General features: G+C 35.4%; 1 long non-coding RNA gene across 1 annotated transcript; it reads right to left on the bottom strand.

Annotated features, from left to right (window-relative positions):
- Positions 1-24338, bottom strand: LOC144374468 (uncharacterized). The gene is made up of 4 exons (XR_013433853.1): positions 19876-24338; positions 14736-14859; positions 4496-4678; positions 1-3484 (listed from the first exon to the last, which is right to left on the bottom strand). It is a non-coding gene; the product is annotated as an uncharacterized LOC144374468 (long non-coding RNA).
- Positions 24339-24660: the final 322 nt, after the last annotated feature.

Below are 24660 nucleotides of genomic sequence, written 5' to 3'. Positions count from 1 at the left end.
GTTCATCTATCTTATTAGCCTTAGATTCTGTAATATGGATATTACATTAATATTAAAGGCCACAGAGCAGCTGTTTGAACACTTTGACATGCTAAAGTGTACATGTTTTTACAAGTATTAAAGGCCAGAGACTCACCATTATATTAGTTTAAGAGACTTTAGTATGGACAGCATGGCTATTGCATAATTATTCAACATCACAGGGCATATATTATATCAGCTTTAGTTGCTACAGTATGAATATATAACTATTAAAATCACAGTACACTTAATGTATAATATTTGATTCTATAATATGGGATACCATATTGGTGTTAAAGTACACAGGACAGCAAGTAGTTTTAGGTGCTACAGTTTGCACATTGTTTTAATCTTAAATTCTTCAGAGCAGCAATTATATTAATTTTAGATACTATAGTATGGAAATCATATTAGTTATAAAGGCCACAAAGCAGCTATTATTTCTTATATCAATTTTAGATACTACAGTATGGATTCTGTGTTTGTATTAAAAGAACAAAGGACAGCTATTATTTCAATTTCATAAGCCAAGTATGGATGTTATATCAATATTAAAGGCCATGGTGCAGCTATTATCAATTTTAGATGCTAATATCCTCACATCATATTATTATGAAAGGCTGAAGGGTAGCCATTATTTTATTGGGTATAGCATGAATATTGTATTAGTATTCAAGGCACAAGGCAGTGGTTATGTCGGTTTTAGATGATATGATGTGAATATCATGTTAGTATTGGAAAACACTGAGCAGCTATTACATTACCTTTAAATGATATAGTGTGAATATCATATTAATACTAAAGGCACAGGGTAGTCATTATATCAGTTTCAGATACTCTGATATGTACATTATATTAGTATTAAAGGCCATAGGGAAACTATTATGTCTGTTTCCAATGCTATATTTTGGATTTTATGTAAGTATTAGAGGTCATAAATATTAGTATATACACACCCACCCAGTCACATTTAATACCAATAGAATAGCTGAACTGTGGCCTTCAATATTAATATAACATACATAATGTGATCTTTAATACCAATGGAAATACAGTATTAGTATTAAAGGTATATTAGTTCTAGATGTTCTGTTATGGATATACTATTAATATTAAATGCCAAAGGGCAACAATTATGTAAGTTTCAAATGATATACTTTGGATATCATCTTAAAGACCACAAAGCAGCTATGATATTAGTTTTATATGCTATACTACAGTTTATATATTAATATTGAAGATCACAGGGCAGCTAGTATATTTGTTTTTGAGTTCATAATATGGATATTATATTAATATTCAAGGCTACCTATCATATTAGTACTAGAAGCCACAGGATACTTCTTTTATAAATATTAATGGCCAGAACAAGCTATTAGTTTAAGGAGTTATAGAATGGAGTTTGAGTTAATAATAAAAGCCACTTTGCAGCTATTACATTGCAGTTATACACTATTTTATAGATATTATATTAGTAGTAATTAGATATTATTATATATTAGTAATAAAGGCCACAAGACAATTATTATATCAGATTTAGATGCTAAAGGATGAGTATTATATTAGTAATAAAGGAGGCAGTGCAGCTATTCATTTCACATACTATAATATGAATATCTTATTATTAAAAGCTTCATGGCATCCATTATCTTAGGTTTTGATCCAATAATATGCATATCATATTAGAATTAAAAAACACAGGCAGTTACTATATTCAATTTTGATGCTATAATATGAATATCATATCAGTATTTAAGGCCACAGGACACCTATAATGTTAATTTCAGGTTCTATTGTATAGATATCTTATTAGTATTAAAGATCACAAGGCAGATATTGCATTAGATTTAGATTCTATATAATTAATATTATATTAGTACTAAAATCCACAGGGAACCTATTAAATTAGTTTTAGATGCCATAGTAGGGATAAAATATTAACACTAAATCCACAGGCAGGTGATATATCAATTTTCAAAGCTATCATATGGATAAAGTTAGTAGTAAAGGTCACAGGACAGCTGTTGTATCAGTTTTACATGCCATTATGTGGCTAACATGTTTGTGTTAAAGATTCACAGTGCAGCTATTTTGTCAGTATTCTCTAATAATATAAATCAGATAGTATGTAAGGCCATAAGATATTAGCTATTCTATTTGTTTTAGATGCTGTAGTACTATATTACATTATTATTAAAGACTCCAGGGAAGCTATTTTGTTATATTTAGATGGTAGAGTATGGATATCATGTTGGTATACTATTAAAAGCTGCAAGAAAACTATTATGCCACTTTTAATAGCTATAGTATGGATGTTTTATTAGTATTAAAGGCCATAGAAGAGCTATTCAGTTTTAGATACTATAGGAAGGATGTTATATTGATGTAATAAATAATAATAATATAATGATAATATAATGATTATATTAATATAATACACAGGGAATTTACAATATTTTATGGGTTATATTATTATTAAAAGTTATGGATGTTATATTATTATTAAAAGTCACAGGGTAGTTGGTCTGGGGTTGTGGCTCATTTGTAGAGCACATGTGAGGCACTGAGTTCAATCCTCAGCACCACATTAAAAAACATAAATAAAGTAAAGGTATTGTTTCCATCAACAACTAAAACAATATTTTTAAAAATTCACAGGATAGCTATTATATTCGTTTTTTATGTCACAGTATGAACATTATATTAATATTTAAGGCCATAGGCAAGTTCATATATTGCTTTTGATGGTATATGTGAATATCATATTAGTATTAAAGGTCACAGGCAAATATTTTATTAGTTTTAGATGCTAGTTTATCAATATCATATTAATATTAAGGGTCCTTGGCAAATGTTATAATTTGGATATCATATTAGTTCTAAAAGCCACAGGGCAGCTATTATATTAGTTTTAGATGCTATAATATGGATATTGTATTAATATGAAAGACCACAGAAAAGGTATGCGATTAGTTTTAGGTCCACAGTATGGATATAATATTAACACTAAATTACACATTTCAGCTACTATGTCAATTTTTGATGCCTTAATATGGATACCATATTAGTTATAAAGTTCACAGGGGAGCTATTATGTCCATTACAATTTCATAGTATGGATGACATGTTTGTATTAAAAGGTCACAGGCAGCTCTTCAGTTTTAAAACTAATATTATATCCACATTATAGCATGTAAAACTGATATAACAGCTTTCCTTTGGCCTTAAAGCTTCCCTTTGGCCCACAAATGTTCTGTGTTTGGGACTGGGGTCTCTGATGGCTTCATAAATGTGGCATGCTTGGTGGCTAGGAAGTTTCTGTGCCAAGTCGAGAAATACCTGGATGCTAGGAAAACTTCTGTGCAAAGACACGGGATGCCTACCTGCTATAGCAATGTCCTGCATTAGAAGACTTTGTGCTGGAGTCTTATCAGCTTTGGCCTTGATCTCAGGCACACAGCTCCTGGGAATAAAGAAACACTCTTGTTATACAATAAAAATGTTTCACCAAGCTTCCATGCTCCTGGACCTGTCCACCTAACAGTAACTGTAAACAACAAACTTTATTGATAGCTACACAAAGCTTCTAACATTGCATATTGTAACTGTAGAATGTAACTGAGGAATAAGCTGCATAACGATGCTAACTCTATAACCTTCCAAATGACACAATAAACAATAGTATATTACTGATGCCAATGACCTAATGCAACCTATTGATATAAATAAAGCTGGCAGCTTGACCATTCTGCCATTCTGTCATTCTGACTCTACATCTTCTATGTCTCTTTTTTTTCCTTACATTTAATATTAATATCCATACAGTGATCTATAAAAATAATATAATAACTACCCTGTGACCACATTATTGATATTACATTAATATCAGAGGACACAGAGAAGCTATAATATTAGTTTTACTTGCAATATTATGGATATCATAGTAGTATTAAAGGCCATTGCAGGTATTATCTTAGTTTTGGATGCTATAATATTTATATCATAATATGATTAAATGCCACAGGGTAACTATTAATTTTAGATGCTATATTACTGACATAAGAGGACAAAGGGCCACTATTATATTATTTATAGATAGTGCAATATTATTTTAGTAAGCTTTTTTGCCATTGTGTCTAAAATTCCTGACAAGAACAATTTTTAGAGAATGAAAATTTTATTTGACACTTATATTTTCCAGGTCTCAGTCCATAGAAGACCAACTCCACAGCTCTTGCCCAAATGGTATAGAGGTAGGAAGCAAATCAGAACATGGCAAAGAGGAAGCAGATAGAGAGTTCTGCTCACCAGAGACAAATATATACTCCAAAGAAATGCCCCCAGTGACCCACCTTCTCCAGCTACACACTACCTTCCTACAGTTACCATCCAGTTAAACACTATCAGTGGATTAATGCACTCACTAGGTTAAGGCTCTCATAACTAAATAACTTCACCTTTAAATCTTTCTTACCTTTTCTCACACATGAGTTTTAGAGTAATACTTCATATCTAAACCATAATATTCTGCCATTGGCCCCCAAAAGTTCATGTCCATCTCAGGATGCAAAATACATTGAGTTCATATCCAGGAGTCCACATGTTCTTAACAGTTCCAGTATTCCCCAAAAGTCTAAGTCCAAAACCTCTTCTGAAACTTAAGAAAAAATCAGCATGAGACCCCATAACAATCAAAGCAAGCTATATAATCCAATATATAATGGCATGGATTACACATTTCCGTTCTACAAGTGATAAATAGGGGCATAGAAAGAAGAGATGGGACCAAAACAAGACCAAAATCCAGCTGGGCAAACAAGATCTGTAGTTCCACATCAAGCATATTTTGGGCAAATAACATTGTGATGTTCTCTCCAAAGGACTTGTGCATCTCCATTCCTATGGCTTTGTTAATAGCGGTCCACATGGCCTAGCTTGACTTGTGTCTGTTCAATTCCTATGGGTTTCCTTGGAAAATGATCCATATTACTAGCATCTCTTAATCTCAGGAGTACCCACTATAGTTTTCTTCATCCTCTCAGGGGCTGCCTGCTGGTATTGCAACTCTAATACATTTTTCCTGACCTTCCAGGTTTTCCTTTGAAATCCCAGTGGGAGCCTCCATGAACCCCTACTGCCAATGTCTTGCAAACCTAAAAAAACAGCACCATGTAGTTGATACCAAGATCTGCCACCATCTCGAGCAGTAGACAAACCTCCTAAGACCATGGCTACAGCAACTGCTGAATGCCTGGGCAGCTAAGCATGGTGAAATAACCTCTTAGGCCCCTCTCTTCATTCATGGTGCCTCACTGGTCTCTTCTCAAAGGAATTTTTATTTTTAAAACTTTGAGCAACGCAAGATGGTGCCTGAATGTAATCCCAGCAGCTTAGTAGGCTGAGGCAAGAGGATTGCAAGTTCAAAGTCAGCCTCAGCAATTTAGCAAGGCCCTGAGCAACTCAGTGAGATCCTGTCTCTAAATAAAATATTTTAAAAGGCTGAGAATGTAACTTAGTGGTTAAGTACCTCTGTGTTCAATTCCTGGTACAAAAAAGAAAGAAAAATTAAATCTATGAGCCTGAAACTGGGGTGGTTTTGCCAATTCCTGAGATGCACTCAAGTCTTCTTTCCTATTATCTCTGGGCAAAGTATTTAGCAACTCTTTAGTGCTCATAATGTTTTAACAATCACACCTTCCTAAGCTCCAGTTTGACTCACACATTTAATTTGACTCTGAACAAATTAAAAGGTGTTCTTTTTTTAAGATGGACACAATATCTTTTTTTTATTTTATTATCTTATGTGGTGCTGAAAATCAAACCCAGTGCCTCACATGTGCAAGACAAATGCTCCACCACTGAGGTATAAATCCAGCTTCTACAGATATCATATTACTATTAAAGGCCATGTGGCAGCTACTACATTTGTAATAGATGCAAAATATGGTTATCACATTAGTATTAAAGGCCATAGGACATATATTATATATATTAAAATAGTATAGTATGAGTAGTTCATTTATATTAAAGACCATAGGGCATCTATCATATGAGTTTTAGAATCTATAATATAGACAGTATATTAAGGACAAAATAGCTATTAAATTTGTTTTACATGCTATAGTATGGATATCACATTATTATTAATTTTAATATTTTTAGGTTTTGATGCACAGTAATATTAAAGGCCATAGTATAGCTATTATATTAGCTGTAGATGCTATAGTATGGGTATTATAATAGTATTAAAGACCACAGGGCAGCAATTGCTTTAGCTGTAGATTATATAATGTGAATAATATATTAATTTTAATCAACAATGGACTGCCAGTATATTAGTTTTGAATGCCATAGTACGATATCTTATTAGCATCAAAGGCCACAGAATAGATATTACTTTCAGATAAATAATATGAATATCATAGAAATATTAAAAGTGACAGTGCAGCTATTAAATCAATTTCAGAAGGCATACTATGAATATAATAATATTATTAGAGGCTATAAGGCACCTATTGTTTTAGTAAGGATTCTACACTAGGGATATCATATTAGCATAAAACACCACTGTGTAGTTTTTTAAATTATTTTCAGATGCTACAATAGGGATATTATATTAGTATTAAAGGCAATAAGACAGCTCTTGTATCAGTTTTAGATGCCACATGTATATCACGAAAGAATTAAAAGACACAGGGCTGCTATTATATCAGTTTTCAATACAATGCTATGGTTACATTAATACAAAAGGCCACAGAGAAGCTATAATGTTTATTTTCAATACTATAGTATAGATATAATAATAGTATTAAATACCATTATGCAGCTATAATATTTTATTTATTTATTTATTTACTTACTTACTTATTTATTTATTTGTCAGGGATTGAACTCAGGGGCAATTGACCTCTGAGCAACATCATCAGCCCTATTTTTTAGTTTGTTTAGAAACAAGGTCTCACTGAGTTGCTTAAAGACTCACAGTGGCTGAGGCTGGCTTTGAACTCACAATTCTCCTGTCTCAGCCTCCCAAACCACTGGGATTACAGGCATGTGCCACTGCGCCTGGCTTATAATGTTTTTAAATGCTTTAGTAAGAATGTCATATTAGCTATGAAATGCACATTACAGATATTATATCAGCTTTGGACACTATATTATGGATATCATATTAATATTAAAGGCAGCTATCAATTTTAGATGCTGTAATAAGAATGTCATATTACTAATAAAGCCACAGGGAAGCTACTCTATCAGTTTTTAATGATCTAACATGAATATAATATCAGTATTAAAGACCACATGATAGCTATTATATCACTTTTAGATATAATTGTAAGAATATTACATTAGATTTAAAAGCTACAGAGATGTTATACTACATTTAGATGCTATGGTAAAAATATAGGAATTAAAGATAATAAGAGAACAATTGTATTAGTTTAGATGCTATAATATAAATATCATAACAGTACAAAGGTAATCTATTAATGATATTCTTTTAGATCATTAACAGATGCTATGATATGGATATCATATTAGTACTAAAGGCCATAGGGTAGGAATTATATTCATATAATTGCTATAACTGAATATTATGTAATATTAAAAGGCCACAGGAGAATTATTATTTTACTATTAGGGGTCACAGTATTGATACTGAATTAGTATTAAAGGCCATAGGGCATCTATTATATTAGCATTAGATGCTATTGAATGAATCTTAATATGAACAGCCACAAAGAGCTATAATATTCCATTAACAGGCCACAGTATGGATAAAATATAAAAGGCAAATGCACAGGATGCACAGGGATGCTCTTTCAGTACTTTGAGATGTTGTAGTATACATATTACATTAATATTAAAGCTCCAAAGTTCAGTTATTATATTAGTTTTATATGCTATGCAATGACTATCCTATTAGTAAAAGGAATTATATTAGTTCAGGTACTATACTTTGGATAACAGATTACTATTTTTTGAGAGAGAGAGAGAGAGAGAGAGAGAGAGAGAGAGAGAGAGAGAGAGAGAGAGAGAGAAGAGAAGAGAAGAGAAGAGAGGAGAGAATTTTTTAATATTTATTTTTCAGTTTTCAGTGGACACAACATCATTATTTTATTTTATGTGGTGCTGAGAATCAAGCCCAGCACTCTGTGCATGCCAGGTCAGTGCATTACTGCTTGAGCCACATCCCCAGCCCAACAGATTACTATTAAATGCCAGAGGTCAGCTATTATGTTAACTTTATATGCTATCATATGGATATGCTATATCATAAGGTTTATTGCTATCATATGGATATTTTACTTAAAAATGACAAGAGGGCTATTTATTAGTTTTAGAGGGCATAATATGGGTAAAATATTAATGTTAACTGCCACAATCTGGCTATTATATTGGTTTTAGGAGATATAGTTTGGGTATCATATTACCTATAAGGGCCACAGGGCTAATATTTTAACAGTTTTGGATGCTATTATGGGTATCATATAAATATTAAGGCCAAAGAGCAACTATTATATCAAGTTAAGATGCTATAATAAGGATGTCTATTGATATTAAAGGATACAGAGCAGCTATTATATCAATTTTAGATGCAATAGTATGTATTACATTAGCTGTAAGGGCCACAGGGAAGATATTATATTAGCTTGAAATGCTCTAATATGGATATTACTGTATTCTAAAAGTCTATAGGGAGGCTATAATGTTAGTTTTGGATGTTATGGAATGAATATTATATTAACATTAAATGTCACAGGGAAACTATTATATATCAGTTTTAGATGTTACACTCTTAATATCATATTAGTATTAAAGGCATCAAGGCAACTATTGTATTTATTTTAGATCTATGACATGTATGTTATTATTTCAGTCATCTTTTTCACTGCTTTGACCAAAGGACCTGACAAGAACAATTTTAAAGGAGGAAAAGTTCATTTAGGGGCTCACAGTTTCAGAGATCTCAGCCAATAGATGGCCAACTCTATTCCTTGGGGCTTAAGGTGGGGCAGAAGAGTGTGATGAAGGAAAGTGGTGATCAGGAAGCAGAGAACATAAGCTCAGCTCACCAAATATGTACCCCAAAGGCACAGCCTCAATGACCCACCTCCTCCAGCTACACACTATCAGCCTGCAGTTTCCACTCAGTTAATTCCTGTCAGAGGATTACTAATTTGGGTTAAGGCTCTCATAACCCATCATTTCACCTTTAAACTTCCTTACATTGTCTCACACATGAGCATATCCAAACCGATTATATGGTATTAAGGCCACAGTGTATCTATTATTTTAAATGCTGCAGTATGGATATTATATTAATATTAAAGGCCACAGGTAGCTAATATATTTCATTAGCTTTGGATACTGTAGGATGGATATCATAGAAATATCAAAGAACACAGGACAACTATTGCATCAGTTTCAGATGTTCCAATATGAATATAATATTAGAATTAAACACTCCAGGTCAATAATTATGTACTATTAGATACTCAAGTATGGATATCATGTTAGCATTAAAGTCAACATGGCAGTATATTGATTTTAATACTATCCTATAAATATCATATTAGTTTAATGGCCACAAAGCTGATATTATATTAGTTTAAGGTGATACAGTATCATATTAATACTATAGGACCTATTTACCAGTTTTATATTAAGCACATATTTATCACATATTTTTATTTATCAGTTTTAGATTTATAATATGGATATTAAATAAATATTAAATTTCATAAGAAACATTAAATTGGCTTCACAGGTTATAGGAATGATGTAACATTAATATTAAAGGCCACAGGACATCTATTACATCAGTTTTAGAGGTTATAAATTAGTATGAAAAGCTACAGGGGAGCTATTAGTTTAACATGCTTTAGCATGGATGTCACTTAGTATTAAATTCTATTGCACAGCTACTTACATGTTTTAGATATTATAGTTTGCATCTATTAGTAATAAAGACCTCCGATATCATTTTTTGCTATAATATGGAAATCATATTAATATTAAAGGTCACAGAACAGTTATTTAATCAGTTTTCCATGTTATAGTATGAATAACAAACCAGTAATAAAGGCCACAAGACAGCTATTGTATTAAATTTATAGGTCACAGTATGAATATTATGATATTAAAGTCTAGAGGGCAGCTATCATATTAGTTTTGGATGTTATACTATCAATATTAAAGGACACAAGGAAGTTATTACATTAGTTTTTCATAGTATATTATATTAGCACTAAAGGCCATAGAGCAGTTATTACTTTAGGTTTAAAGAGCAAAATATGTTTATCATATTACATATCATATTAAAGGGCCCAGGCAGCTACTATATTAAGTTTAGGAGCTAAAGTATGGATAGCATAGTATTAAAGTCCACAAGGTATCTATTATACTAGTTTTAAATCCAACAGTATGGATATAATATTTGTCCTAAGGACACAGGACATATGTAATATTAATTGAAGATGCTATATTATAGATATAATATTAATATTTAAAACCAGAAATCATCTATTATGTAATATATGCTATTATATGGATATTATAGTAAGATTAAAAGACATAAATCATCTATTATGTTAGCTTGAGTTGCAGTAGCATAGATATCATATTAGTATTTAAAGCCACAGTGCCACTATTTTATTAGTATTGGATATACTGTAGCACAGGTATCATATTAATATAAAAGCCACTGGGAAGCTATTATATTAATTTTGATGCTATACTATAAAAATTGTAATAGTTTTAAAATTACAGGGCAGCTACTATATTACTTTTGGATGATAAATTAGCTATTATATCAGTTTCAGACGCTACAGTACAAATATCATGTTAGTATTAAAGTGAACAGGTTAGATATTATATTGGCATATAAATGTCATAGGGAAGCTAGTTAATTAGTTCAATATGCTATAATATTGACATTGTATTGATATGGAAGACCACAATTCAGCTATTGTATCAGCTTTAAATACTGTAGTATGAATACCTATTAGCATTAAAGGCCACAGGGCACTCTAGTTTTAGAAGCTTTGGTGTGGATATTATATGGCTATTATAGATTACAGGCAGCCATTTCATCAGATTTAGATCAACAGTATATTTTATTAATATTAAAGTTTTATATTCTGTTATAATTATTGTATTACTATGAAATTCTAGAGGGCTGCTTTATAATCAGTTTTGGTGCTATAGTATGTATGCACTATCAGTATTAAAACATCACTTGACAGCTATTACATTAATTTCAGAGGCCACAGTTTTTATCTCAATATTAAAGGCTACCAGGCAGCTATTATGTTAGTTTTAGATGCTACAGTATGGATATTATGTTAATATTACAGGTCACAGAGCAGCTATTATATTAGTTTTTAGAAGGTATAATATGGACATCTTTAATATTAAACACAACAGGCACCTATTAGTCTTAGGTACTATAGCATGGATATCATTAGTATTAAAGACCACAGGGAAGCTATTATAATATTTAATAGACACCATAGTGCATATCATATTAATCTTGAAGGCCAAAAGGAAGCTATTTTATTCATTTTACAGTCTACAGTATGAATATAATATTAGAATAAAAGGCTACATGGATACTATAATGATGCTACATATGGATAAAATTAGTATTAAAAGGCAACAGGACAGCTATTCTGTTAGTTTCAGAGGACAAAATATTGATATTATACTAAAGTCAAAGGTTACAGGGCAGCTATTATATTAGTATTAGATGCCATAGTATGGCTAATATATGACATTTATAGGCCACAGAGCACCTATTTTATTACTTTTATATGCCATAATATGGATATTAGTAGTAAAGACCGAAATTCAGATATTATATTGAATTTATGTGCTATAGCATGAATATTATAAAGGTATTAAAGACCACAGGGCAGCTGCTATAGTACTTTAGGATGCTATAGTATGCATATTACATTAATATTTAAAACCAAAGTCAGATACTGTTACTTTTAGATTACATATTATAGATATCATATGATCATGAAAAGACACAAAACAGCTCTTATATTAACTTTATGTGCTTCTCTGTGGAGATTTTATTATTACTGGAATTCACTGGGCAGATAGTAATATTAGTCTTAGATTCTATAATCTGGATATTACATTATAATATCAATAGTATGGGTAAATATTAAAGGTCACAGGGAAGATATTATTATATTAGCATTAGATGCTACAATATGGATATCATGTTGGTATGAAGTACACAGGACAGGTAATATATTACTATAAAATACTATAGAATGGATATAACATCAGTATTAAAGGCTACAGTAGAGTTATCATATTTATTTTACATGGTATACTAGGATATTAGATTAGTATTAAATTCCACAGGGAATCAATTATATTAGTTTGTCATGCTATAGTATTGATTACACTTTGATGTTATATGTGACTTTCCTGATACAATATTAGCTTTAGATTCCAGAATAAGGATATTACATTAGTATTAATTGCCACAGGGAAGCTATTTTATCAATTTTATAATAGATGGATATCATGTAAGTATTTAAAGTCACAAGATAGCATTTATATCACTTACATTTTATAGTATTGATTTTATACTAGTATTAAAGTCCACAGGGCAGTTATTATATCACTTTTTGATGCAATAGTATGAGTAAATATTAATATTAAAGGCCAAAGAATTAGGGTTAGCGCCCATGGATTTAATCCCCAGTACCCTCCCCTGAAAAAGATTAAACTATTCTAAAGTAAAACCTTAGGACATGGTTATATTTTCTCAAACTTGTTTAATTATTCATACAGTTAATTACTAGTAACTGACACTCTTAGCTGTATTTTATTATGAACATTTATAACACAAAAATCAAATATTTCAAACTAATATAAAATTCAAAGTATGTGGGCTGGGGTTGTAGCTCAGTGGTAGAGCACTTACCTAGCATGTGTGAGGTGGTAGGTTTGAGCCTGAGCACCACATAAAAATAAATAAATAAAAATGAAGGCATTGTGTCCAACTACAACTAAAAAAACTTTTAAAAAATTGAAAGTATGTGCCTCTTTTACGTATTTCATGTTGAAGTAATAACATATGTTAACTTATTATATTTTTATGCTGTCACTAGGTTCTAGGTATTCCTTCTTAAAACATGATCACTACAGGGGAAAAAATGACATTTTAGAGATTCTATTTCAAGTCATGGTTTAACTTTCCCTAAAGAATGACTTTATTAAAAAAAAAAAGTCCTAATACAAATTGACTCACCGGGACTGAATCACTTATCCCAAAGAATCCTTGTCTCTATTTTATTTCTATGCATACCTTTTAGCAGCAATATAATCAAATATTTGTCACTGGGACAAACAGTCAAAGAACATCCATTTCCTCCAAGACCTCTACAGGAAGTGGTGAGCCAAGAGAAGCAGAGGTGTCAGATCAGTCCAGGAGTGATATTAGATGCTGCTGTGTTGTGGGAAACTCTACCTTTTAGAAATCACAAGGAGCTATGGATGCCCAAACTTTTGTATGAGTCTAAATCTACTTGAAATTCTAAGTAATTTTATTGTCACTAGCTCATCATGAAGCTAATGACAACTAAAGGATCTATGGGGCTGGGGATGTAGCTAAGTGGTAGAAGGATTTCCTAGCATGCAGGAGGCCCTAGGACCAATCCCCAGAACCACAAAAGGAAAAAAAAAGAATTTGTGTCTTATTTGTGTAATCAAATAGAAAATGAACAATCATTCCTCTTAAGGAAACATGTTGGACCTAAAACACTTGAGACTCTCAGAATCAAAATACTCTCCCTATAGTGTATTGCATACCTAGACCATCATGAACAGTGGTGTCATATCATAAAGCATGTTCACATTAAGCATACCATCAAAACAACAAAAAAGGCTTTATTGACTGTTGATAAGAAAAATGAACATAACCTAGCTTAGGAAATTATTAACACAACATTAGGATAACATTAGGATAAAATGTAATCATGGCATTTCCCACATGAAATAACCCTAAATACTAATAAATATATAATTTCTAAAGAAAGTCAAATTTCTGAAATCAAAAGGAAATTGATACATTTTTAAATAATATTTTGAACAGAGGCAAAACACTTAAAGAGTTCTCCCACAAGAATTCCTGACAACATAAAGTATCATGCTCATTAGAAGGCCCATCACTTTGTATGCAAGGAATAAGAGAACTTTCTGATGAATATAGAACTTTAATAGGACATATGGACATGCTTTCGACATTTTAAAAAAGAAAAAATATCTTTTTTTTAAAAAAACTTATTTTTAGTAAATGTATCAGAATTACAAAAAAGCAGCTACTGATTTGTCTCTTACATTTTGTAATGATTTGCATCTCTGGAAATTTCATCTATAGTGGTTTTAAATATCATGAAATATCAATAGTTGACATTAAAAATATCATCATCCCTCTTCCCTTTTAAAACTGATTTGAAATTTTATTAGAATAATTTCATATGAATTTGGAATAGGAACTATATATATATACATGACCTTTTTTAAAAATTTTTATTTTTAGTTGTAGTTGGACACAATACTTTTGTTTTATTTACTTATTTTTATGTGGTGCCAAGGATCGAACCCAGGTCCTCGCATGTGGTAGGTGACTGCTCTACTACTGAGCCACAACCCCAGCCCCAATTCATGCTCTTTTTAAAGCATACCTCTCATGCTTGAGTCCTGTCAAAGATATCTTCTGTGTATATGGTGCTGGGATGAACTCTATGGCCTCTCACATGCCAGGCAAGTGCTTTGCCACTGAGCTGCACATCCAGTCTCCAAAGATACCTTAATAAGTGGAAATTAATTAAAATCATTTGATTATGAGCATTTTCAAACAATATAGTTCTCTCAAACAAAACAATTCTCTCAATCAAAAACAAAGTAAGCTAAAAGTAATTTTTTAAATATTCCTTATTAAAAAATAGAAGTTCACAGAATTAAAAATTCTATAAAAGGCTAGATTTGTTATGCAAAGGCAGATTGTTTGTCTGGCATGTGTTAGGCCCTGGGTTCAATCCTCAGCACCACATATAAATAAACAAAATAAATAAAATAAAAAGATCCACTGACAACTAAAAAAAATTTTTAAAATTCTGTAGAAAACTGAAAGAATATTAATCAAAAATTGAATTGGAAAAACCTACTACCCAGAACTGGAGACCTGAAGGATATAGGGAATTACTTTACAAAATAACTCTAAAATAAGAAAATGAATCAATTAGCATACAAAACCTTGGACTGGTACTTAGAGTTTTCCCACTGGATGGGATCCTGGGATCATCAGAACTCAAGGCTCACTGTCATCTGCCCTTTAACAAATTCTGATTTTATTTCAAATGTTCACAATCTATAGAGAAAGGTGACTTTTCTAAAGTTATTTTATGGTATATCGAATTCTGACACAGTCAAGATAATTCATCCAATGCAGGATGTTAGTGTTTATACAAGGGTCACTATTTGTGCACCATTACAAATATACTGCCAATTAGCATATCAGCCAGGGAGTTGCTCATCCTAGACTAGCAGGAACAGAGTATGAAAGAGGTGGAGGGAAGGTAAGGAGGAGGAGGGGGCCTAGAAGATGGATGGGGTTTGGAGAAGAGGCAGGGTCTTAAAGAGGAGGAGGATTGGGCTGGAGTTATGGCTCCGTGATAGAGCACTTGCCTAGCATGTGTGAGGCACTGGGTTCAAGCTTTAGCACCACATAAAAAATAAATAAACAAAATAAAGGCATTGTGTCTGTGTGTAAAACAAAAATGAAAAAAAAAGAGAGGAAAGTGAGGTCTGCAAGAGGAGCAGGACAGGAAGAAGGGAAAGATCTGGAGGAGAAAAAGGGTCTGAAGGAGAGGGAGAATGAGTCACAAGGGGGCAGGGCTTGGCAGATGGATGAGACCTGAGGGAGGGACAGGCTATAGAACATGAGTAGGACCTAGAGGAGAGGCAGGGTAGGAAGGAGGGGGAAGGTGGTTCAGGAGGACAGGCAGGGCCGAAGAATATGTGTGGGGTCTGGAGAAGAGGCGGGGTCTGGAGGGGGAGGCCTTAGCAAGAGGGTCCTGAAGGGGTAGCTTCTTGCTAATTAAACTTTGCACCAAAAGAAAAATGTGTGGCAGTGGTAGCTCAGTGGTAGAGTGCTTGCCTAGCATGTGTGAGGCACTGGGTTTGATCCTCAGCACCACATGAAAATAAATAAAATAAATGTATTGTGCCCTTCTACAACTAAAAAAATTTTTTAAACTACACTAAGCAAAGATTAAAGAAAAAATGTGGTTCATTATTAAAAATACAGAGGATGTATTTTTTAATAAATTCTGGCTTTGTTAGAAGTAATATATTTAAACTTAAGCAGCCCAGAAGGCTGAGGCAGAAGGATCTTGAGTTCAAAACCACTCTCAGCAAAAGCAAGGCACGAAGCAACTCAGTGAAACCCTGTCTCTATAATACAAAATAGGCATCTCCAACACCAGGCATCTCCTTCAGGTTGCTCTGAGGAGAACGGAACCCTGGAAGTCCCTAGAGACACGACCCATGAGGCTCCCCAGACCAGGAGTCTTCCTCAGACCACTCTGAAGAGAAAAGAACCCCAGGCATCCCTAGAGACGTGACCCAAGAGAGTCCCCACACTGGTGTCTCCTCCAGACTGCTCTGAGAAGGGAACCCTGAGCCTACTTAGAGACATGACCTGTGAGGGTCCCCAATCCTGGCATCTCCCTCAGGAAACCCTGGAAACCCTAGAAACATGCCACATGAGGGTCCCCAAGATATGCGTCCCCCTCAGGCTGTTCTGAGGACAAAGAGACCCTAGGCATTCCTAGAGCCTTGACTCACGAAGTCTCTAAGCCAAGAGTCCCCTGAGGCTGCTCTGAGAAGGTAGCTCCAGGAGTCCCTGGAGGCATGACCCACCTGGGTGTCTCTCTCAATCTGCTCTGAGAAGGGAGGTCTGCCCCTCTCTGTGGAGTGACCCAACACTCCAGTGAGCTGGGGCTCTCCCGGGTTGGTCCTGAGTGGGAAGCCAGCTCTCCTCACTCTCAGGGAGGCAGCATTAAAGATGGCGGTGAGGCCCCACCCCTTCTTGACCACACCCCTTACAGCTCCCTGGTGAATGTCAGCACATTCTTCCACCCTCAGCAGTTACTAAATAAAATCTGTTCCCACTGCTGTAACTAGATCTGGATGTCGCACCATGTAGACTAGAATCTCAGGAGAGGAGAAATGGAGTCCAGGAGACCCCCTCCCTGCACTCCACCAGGCCAAGGGCTGCAGCAGCCTGAGTCAGGTGGGCAGAGGAAGGCTTCCACAGGGATTCTAGACCCTCACTCAGGCACCCAAGGGCAGACGCCAGAAATAGACCACCACAAAGGCTTCTGTGACATGTAGTCTTTGAGACAGAATGACTTAGCCAGGGTCTGCCCATTTTAGAATCAGAGATTTTAAGACACTCTGTTAATTCCCAGCCCAGGGTGACCACTGTAGGAGGGTAGAAGAACCTGAGCTCAAACCAAATTCCCAGTAGCCTCTGAGAGCATTCTAGATCATTCAGTCTGTCCTGCCTGTCCAGCTCTCACCATGGATGCCTCTTGGAGCTGTAGGATACACAGATTCAGGGTTCTCAGGGATTCAAGACAGTGTAGTCTGGTGCTCTGCTCACACAGTCTTTGCCTTTCAGGACAATGGAAGCTGTATGCCATGTGCTGGACCAGGCACCCTGGAGGACCCTCAAAGTGGATTCTGGTGTTCTACCCATGCAGCCCTCACCCCAAAAGCCTAGATGCTGCAAGTAGCACATTTACCCTCATACCACCAGGATTCTGGGTAGTGCAGTCTTGTATTCTACAATGCAGCCCAGCTGCAAGGTCTCTGTGAGCTGCAGGCTACTCAGGCATCCCTAGTGATTCTGAACAGTGTAGTCTGGCATTCTGGCCATTCATCCCTCACTCCAGAAGCCTATGGGGGCTTCAAGTAGCAAATTCACCCTCATACACCCACACAGAATTCTGGGCAGTGTAATCCAGTCTCTATAATGCAGCCCCCACTCCCTACAGAGGTCTCTAGAAATCTGAGGCCATACAGTCACTCAGGCATCCCTAGGTATTTTGGACAGTGTAGACTGGTGTTCTGCCAATGCAGCCATCACTACAGTGGATTCTGGGAGCTGCAAGCCCCCAAGGATCATGGATATTATAGCCTGGTACTATGTTCAACTCTGCAGTGACTACTTAGAGCTCAGAGCCCCCAGGAATTCTGAGTATTGTAGTCAGTTCTACTCAGTCAGCCCTGACCACAGAGATCTCTGAGAGCTGTGGGCCATTGATTATTCTGGGTTGTGCAGTCCATCCTACCTAAGTGGACTTCACCATCAAAGCTCTGGGATCTGTGTAGCACAAGACTGCCTAGACATCCCTGGGAGTCTGTGTAGTGCAATACAAAGCTTTCCCCAGCAGTATTCAAAAGGTAGGTGTCTGGGAGCTACAGACCTCCAGAGATTCTGGGTAGCATAGTCCTGTCTTCTGCCTCCATAGCCCTCACTGTGGAAGCCTCTGAGAGTTCCAGGCCACATGGACACGGGCACCTCCAAGAATTCTAGGTAGTGTAGTTCAGCTCCCTACCCTGTAGCCCTCACTATTCCAGATACTGAAACTGTGATTCCCCCCTGAGGATTCTGAATAATGGGGGAATTTTTTGCCTACATGCCCCTACTGCAAGGGCTATGAGAACTGAAGGCCACATGCTTGCCTTGGTACTAAAGACCTCACTGTGGAAGCCTCCAGGAATTGCAGGAAACACATTCACTAGTGAGTCCCCAGGAATCGTAGGTATTGTAGTCTGACCTGCATAATGCACAAGTCTCACTTGGGAGGCCTGTGGGAGTTGCAGGATGCATACTCACCTGGGCAACACACCCCAACAAGAATTCTGGATACTGTAGTTAAGTTCTCAAGCCAACAGTCCTCACAACAGAGGATCCTGACAGCTGCTGGCACTGAGATTTGTGGGTAATATAGTCCTGTGTTTTTCCTACTCACTGCAGAAAATTCTGAAATTCAAATTCCCCCTTAGGATTGTCGGTAATGCAGTTCAATGGTTTGAACACTCACCACAAAGGATTCTGGGAGCTGCAGTCCCTCATGATTCTAGATAATGCAGTCTAGGGTTTGCCTGCACCGTCCTGCTGAGGATCACAGAAGGTGAAGACCCCATGATTTCCCTGGTACCCTAGATATTCTAGGTAGTGTGCTCTAACAATACAACTGTCACCACAGAAACCTCTGGGACTTACAGGGTTACAGGGTATGTAGGCATCCCCAGAGACTCTGAGCATTGAAGTCTGGCATTCTGCCCTTACAATTCTCACCCCAGAAGCTGCTGGGCAGAGCAGCCACCCAAAAGTAACTGGTAGTATAGTTTAATTTTTGTCAGTACAGCCCTCTCTGCAGATATCTCTGCAACTTGTAGGTCCCCAAGAATTACGAGTAGCACAGTCTGTCATTTGACCTCACTGCAGAAGGCTCTGGTAACTGCAATGAAGATTCTGCAGGTACCCAGGATTCAGGTAGTACAATCCATCATAATCTTTACATCTCTCACCCTAGAGACTCCTGAGAGCTTCTTACTGCATTTTCATGAGCCCTTACCCTCAGGCCCCAATGAGACTCCAGGCACTGGGCCCTCCCTGCACCATCTTGAGTGGGCATTTGTGTCCTCAGACACTCAAGCCACACAAAATACATTGACATACCATGATAATGAGCAGCCAAAGCCTCAGTAAGAAATACTGTTGTAAAATAAGTTCTGCTAAAATATTACCTGAGAAAGTAAAGAACATGGCAGAACCTCCTTCTCAGCATATCAGGCAGTGCACAGGAAGATTCTTCCTCATGTTTTCCTCACATGGACTTCAGTCATCCTGAATCCACAGTGGAGTCTCCATGGGTAGGTGTCAGGGAGAAGGAAGCTTTGGTCCTCACCATAGACATATCCAACCAGGCATCCCCAGTCCATGATTTAAAAAAAAAAAAAAACATTCTGTTCTACACCGTAGATAAAGCCCCTAGGAGTCCCTAGATGTTGCATCTCTTATATGGGTCCCCAGGAGAAGGAAGTTTGATTAGGGCACAGAACACAGCCCCCAAAAGCAGTTGTACAGAGAAGGTTGTTCTGAGTGTCCCCGCTGGCCACTGTGGGCAATGCAGGATGCTGGGTGCTGGGTGTTCACTGTTCAGAGCTACACCCCCTTGTGCTAGGCACAGTGAAGCTTTGAAATTCATAGTTCTGACTATTCCAGGTCATGATTTTTGAAATCAAAAAGAAATAGAGCCCAGCATCCTATGTCTTGATCAGAATGGATGGAGATAGCAAGCATCAAAGTACATGACCCATAGACAAAATTTCATTGATTTCCTATATTTCAGCCATCATGTAGGGGAAACAGTGAAATTTATAAACTGGAATAAGAAACATTTTAAAGCATTAATATTTAAAATAGAGACCCCAAATTTGAAGTACTTACATGTAAGTCTTAAAGTACAACCCTACTTTCAGAAAATCTTGAAATGTTTATAAAGATATCAAATGAAATATAAATAAATGCAGACATAGTCTTTGCTCAGGTCTCAATAATATAATTAAGATGAAATTATCTCAAACCTGATCTGAAGATTTAGTGCATTCCAGAAATTCCCAAGAAGCTGTTTATAAACCTAGACTAGACAGCACTGATTGCAAATGAACACACTTCAAGAAGCCACACATAAGGATGCGAGAACCTAACAAAATACTCCCTAGACTTGAATTTAAAATGGGAAACTGTAAAACTCCAGAAAATGTGCATGACCACATGTTTCATGATAAGGTTTTAGATGTAGCCCCCGCAAAAAAATCCATAAAAGCTGGGGATGTGGCTCAGTATTTAAGCTCCTCTGGGTTCAATACCAGCTACCAAGCAAACAAACAATAACAACAAGAAATCCATGAAAGAAAACCTGATGTGGACTGTAGTAAATTTCTCTGTAAAAAAATCATATAAAGAAAATGAAAAAACAAGTCAAACACTGGGGGAATATTTGGAACATATATATGTCTAAAACAAACTTGTGTAAAAAATATATAGTGAGATATTCAACAATGAGACAACATAATTGGTAAAGACATGAACAGACAACTCACAAGAAATATATGACATGGCAAAGAAGCATAGAAATGATTCTTAGTATCACCTGTCATGAGGAAAGCACAAACTAAGACCCCAAGGTGCACTGCACACCTACCGAGCTGCTATGGTCTTTACTAAGTGTAGTATCAACCATGAGGATGATGAGCAGCCACAGGCACTCATGCATTGCTGTAAGAGCACACAACAGTTCAACACTATCAACAAAACTAGGCATTTTCCCTAAAGTTAGACATGGTGTCACCACACAATCCTAAAAATATAGAAAACTTCCTCAAAAATGTATACCTAGGGCTGGGGATGTGGCTCAAGCGGTAGCACGCTCACCTGGCATGCGTGCAGCCTGGGTTCGATACTCAGCACCACATACAAATAAAGATGTTGTGTCTATGGTTTGAATATTTTCCACCCATATTTTATGTCCCCAAAGCCCTGGATCCCAGAAAGTCCAGGGCTGAACAAACCACCCCTCATATTCTCTTTCAGCTCCCCTCTTGCCATCCACACCTTGGAACAGCCAAAATATCTCTTTTAATCTCAGCAGGGAGAGTCCCTCAGGAATGTACAGAAGATGATACTCCACTTGGTCATGGTGTCTCACCTATGCCCACTGGGCCTGGCTAGCCCTTTGAGAGAGTGAGCATAGAACAAGCTTGGGGTAATCCAAGACAAAGTCAGATAGGTAGAAAGGAAGGGGGCTGGTGGTCAGTATACTGAGAGTAGATACCTTTCCCCATAGGGGCTGAGCACAGAAAATAAGGAGGGGCTTCCTACCTCCATCCAGATGACCTCTGGACACTGCGCAGGTACCCCTTCCCAGGAGGTCCTGTCCTAGTCAGGGGTCAGCTGCAGGGTGGTGCCTGATTCTAATCCCAGCAGCCTAGGAGGCTGAGATTGCAAGTTCAAAGTCAGCCTCAGCAATTTAGCAAGGCCCTGAGCAACTCAGTGAGATCCTGTCTCTAAATAAAATATTTTAAAAGGCTGAGGATGTGACTCAGTGGTTAAGTACCTCTGGGTTCAATTTCTGGCACAAAAAAGAAAGAAAAATTAAATCTTTGAGCCTGAAACTGGGGTGGTTTTGCCAATTCCTGAGATGCACTCAAGGCTTATTTCCTATTGTCTCTGGGCAAAGTATTTAGCATCTCTTTAGTGATCATGATGTTTTAACAATCACACCTTCCTAAGCTCCAGTTTGACTCACACATTTAATTTGACTCTGAACAAATTAAAAGGTGTTCTTTTTTTAAGATGGACACAATATCTTTTTTTTATTTTATTATCTTATGTGGTGCTGAGAATCAAACCCAGTGCCTCACATGTGCAAGGCAAATGCTCTACCACTGAGGTATAAATCCAGCTCCTACAGATATCATATTACTATTAAAGGCCATGTGGCAGCTACTACATTTGTAATAGATGCAAAATATGGTTATCACATTAGTATTAAAGGCCAGAGGACATATATTATATATATTAAAATGGTATAGTATGAATAGTTCATTTATATTAAAGACCACAGGGCATCTATCATATTAGTTTTAGAATCTATAATACAGACAGTATATTAAGGACAAGACAGCTATTACATTTGTTTTACATGCTATAGTATGGATATCACATTATTATTTTTTTAATATTTTTTAGGTTTTGGTGCACTTTATTTATTTATTTATTTATTTATTTATTTATTTATTTATTTATTTATATGTGGTGTTGAGGAATGAATCCAGCACGTCACACATGCTAGGCAAACACTCTACTACTGAGCTACAACCCCAGCCCCTGAATATCACATTATTATTAAAGACCATAGGGAAGCTATTATGTCATTCTTACATGGTATAATATCAACATCATATTAATATAAAGGGCACTAGGACATGTATTTGATTAATTTTATTATTTTTAGATGCAATAGTACATATATTAGTATTAAAGGCCTCGGGGAAGCTATTAATTTTTTATGTTAAATATGAATATTACATTAATATAAAAAACATGATGCTACAATATTAATGTTAAAACAATTAAAGGCAAAAAGGTAGTTGTATTTAGTTTTAGATGCTATACTAGGATATCACAGTAATATTAAAGGACACAGTAGAGCTATTATATTAGCTTTAGATGCTATAATATGGGTATTATAATAGTTTTAAAAACCACAGGGCAGCAATATGATATGAATATCATAACAGTAAAAAGGTAAGTACAATTCCTTTAGCTTTAGATTATATAATGTGAATAATATATTAATTTTAATCAACAATGGACTGCCAGTATATTAGTTTTGAATGCCATAGTACGATATCATATTAGCATCAAAGGCCACAGAATAGATATTACTTTCAGATAAATAGTATGAATATCATACAAATATTAAAAGTGACAGTGCAGCTATTAAATCAATTTCAGAAGGCATACTATGAATATAATAATATTATTAGAGGCTATAAGGCACCTATTGTTTTAGTAAGGATTCTACACTAGGGATATCATATTAGCATAACACACCACTGTGTAGTTTTTTAAATTATTTTTAGATGCTACAATATGGATATTATATTAGTATTAAAGGCAATAAGACAGCTCTTGTATCAGTTTTAGATGCCACATGTATATCACGAAAGAATTAAAAGCCACAGGGCTGCTATTATATCAGTTTTCAATGCAATGCTATGATTACATTAATACACAAGGCCACAGAGAAGCTGTAATATTCATTTTCAATACTATAGTATAGATATAATAATAGTATTAAATACCATTATGCAGCTATTATATTTTATTTATTTATTTATCTATCAATCAATCAGGGATTGAACTCAGGGGCAATTGACCTCTGAGCAACATCATCAGCCCTATTTTTTAGTTTGTTTAGAAACAAGGTCTTACTGAGTTGCTTAAAGTCTCACAGTGGCTGAGGCTGGCTTTGAACTCACAATTCTCCTGTCTCAGCCTCCCAAACCGCTGGGACTACAGGCATGTGCCACTGTGCCTGGCTTATAATGTTTTTAAATGCTTTAGAAAGAATGTCATATTAGCTATGAAATGCACATTGCAGATATTATATCAGCTTTGGACACTATATTATGGATATCATATTAATATTAAAGGTAGCTATCAATTTTAGATGCTGTAATAAGAATGTCATATTACTAATAAAGCCACAGGGAAGCTACTCTATCAGTTTTTAATGATCTAACATGAATATAATATCAGTATTAAAGACCACATGATAGCTATTATATCACTTTTAGATGTAATTGTAAGAATATTACATTAGCATGAAAAGCTACAGAGATGTTATACTAGATTGAGATGCTATGGTAAAAAAATATAGGAATTAAAAGTCTTAAGAGAACAATTATATTAGTTCAGATTCTATAATATGAATATCATAACAGTACAAAGGTAAGAGGACT

Source organism: Ictidomys tridecemlineatus, unplaced genomic scaffold, assembly GCF_052094955.1.
Source record: "Ictidomys tridecemlineatus isolate mIctTri1 unplaced genomic scaffold, mIctTri1.hap1 Scaffold_704, whole genome shotgun sequence".
NCBI lineage: Eukaryota > Metazoa > Chordata > Mammalia > Rodentia > Sciuridae > Ictidomys > Ictidomys tridecemlineatus.
The sequence above is the reverse complement of the archived record's forward strand: the minus strand, read 5'-3'. Positions and strand labels throughout refer to the sequence as shown.